Below are 2,593 nucleotides of genomic sequence, written 5' to 3' on the forward strand. Positions count from 1 at the left end.
CTTTATCAGGAAAATAATATAAACTTTTCTTTTTGTCACTTAATTAGATATCCATCTTGTATAAAAGCTGTGAAAGTTTTACAATCATATTTTTAAAATAAAAGAAATTATATGTTGAAAACTTTGTTTTTACTAGCCAGAAAACTGAATCCTCATTAATTTATATCTCGTGAATTCTGAGTGTGTTATTTTTCTTACTGTGATTACATATTTTCACCTTGGTATGCTCTGTTAAAAGTGTTTAGAGATATATCTGAAATGTAGAGGATGTTTTCATACTTAGATAATAAATTTGCTAGGACTTTAGAAGTATTTCATTCAGAAGTACTTATTAATCAGTGTTATTGCATTAGTACAGCATCTCTAAAGGATTATTGCCCATCAATCCTTAACAGCATAACACTGAGAGAAACTTAATGAAGACATATTTGTTTATATTGTGATTTAGTCTTCTCGCTAATTTACATAGCCTTTCTCATAACCAATTCCAATCATTTGGTTTTATTTTTTCAAAAATTTGAGGGTGCATTGATATTCAACATAATATATCAACAATAAAATCAGGAATTTTAAGGGGGAGAGGGTGGTAGATGGGATAAAAGCGGTCCAATATATGGTGACAGAAAGAAATTTAATTATAGGTCATGAATACACAATGAAATATATATGACTAACTGTTGAATTGTATACCCGAAACTTAATAATTTATTTTGTTTATCAATGTCACCATAATAATTAAAAAAAGGAAAGCAAAAACTCAGTCATCTTTAACCAAAAATAAATAAATAAAAATAAAACAGCCAAAAAAAAAAAATCAAGAATTTGAAAAAGGCTCCATTTCAGATAAAAGTAGATTGCTAGGCTTTTCTAAATAGTATGAAACTAGAAGTTTCTCAAATTGTCTCCAATTTCTAACTCTAAGTTAGTTTTGTGTGTTAATTGTATTTTCAAAAGAGATTTATGAATTTATGTTTTTATTTTTATTGTAGAGAGAACATTCTCCCAGAACTCACTTTAATATGGAAAGATATAAGTAGATAGTCAGCTCATTTTGAAGTGATACAAAAAATAAAATTAGATGTATAGCTGCACAAATTATGTAAACAAATTTTTAAAAAATAAGAAATTAATTTGTATTCAGCTCCAAGTTATAGAATATAATTCTGCATCCAATCCATCCATCAATCAATAAGTACTTATTGAATATCTGCTCTGTCCCCAGCCCTGGGCTAGGTTGCTATTTGGTGACTATTAATTACAACTAACCATAATTAAATATAAATATATGTATTCCTGCATTCAAAGAGCTTATAATTTAGTTGGGGTTATAAGATTTAAACAGCAGAGTTTATTTTAAATTAAACTAAATTTTAAAAGAAACTGTACATTATAAAAGCAATAGAAATTGAGAAAAGAAAGCAATTAATAGATGCTGGGATATTAAAGTAAAGTTAAAAGGAGAGGGTGAACGTTAAGCAGGCAGTTAAGAGATGAGTAGGATTTCAGCGAGACACAGTATCGAGTGATCTCAAACAGAGGAAAAGAATAAACATAATAACAGGTAGAAATTCATAGGGTTTGTTTCATGGTCTGTAAGGAGTTTAACCTGATAGACGTGCAAGTTCATTTGGGAGGTGGCGGAAATTACCTACATTGGTTATCTACATAAAGGAATTTACTGAAAAACAAGCCAGAGGAATTCAGATTTGATACATAAAAGAATAGGGGCCCATGGCAGGTTCCTGAACAAAAGACTAGTGATGAGAGTCTATTTTTAGGAAACTTTTCACCAACGACTTAAACACATCTCTAATTAATTAAATAATCATGAGCCTTTTTCTTGGCAAAGATGATGTTAAAAGATGACAGAAAGAAAGCAGAACCTCTTAGGTTCCATTTGCTCAAGTTCAGTTATATCATCTTCATTCCACGAGAAAGAATAAAGATTAGGAAAAAGTAAACATTCGGAGAGCGAGATCCAAAACAGATGGGAAAAAAGTAAGAAAGGAATTACTTCCACAACTTATTATAAAAAAATGTATTGATGAAATGCCTCCTTCCTTGCAAAATACAAAATATGAATCAATCGAACATAAAGAAAATCCAGTTCATGTGTCCAAGGAGTTTACAAGATGGTAAAAGTGTTAATGAATGTACATCATATCTTTTAAAAATGTCATAACACAGGTACAGAAAAAATCCCATGAGTGTTCACAGAAGGGTGAAGTAATCACACAGGTACATGGGTCTCATGGAAGAGGCCACATCCTTTGTAAATCTCAAAATGAATATGATGTCAGAAGGACTGGCAAGGGAGCCTCACAAAAGTAATGTTTATTCTGGGTGGTCTTGTGACTGCTAAAAATCAAGAGTTACCATAGAAAAGGGGAAGAGACTGGATTCCGGGGCCAATGGCAGTGTCTGGCACACCTGGTTTGTACAGAGACTGCAGCAGGAAGGTGACAGACATCTGGCTGATATACAGAATGCACATGTGTCCCGCCGCCCAAAGTGATTTGGCATATTTCCTTAACTGGAATGTTCTGGCTAATAAAGTACAGTGAAGGAGTTGCTCAAGTGAGATAGATAGTAT

The sequence above is a fragment of the Pteropus vampyrus genome, unplaced genomic scaffold (genome assembly GCF_000151845.1).
Source record: "Pteropus vampyrus isolate Shadow unplaced genomic scaffold, Pvam_2.0 Scaffold96, whole genome shotgun sequence".
NCBI classification, from domain to species: Eukaryota; Metazoa; Chordata; class Mammalia; order Chiroptera; family Pteropodidae; genus Pteropus; species Pteropus vampyrus.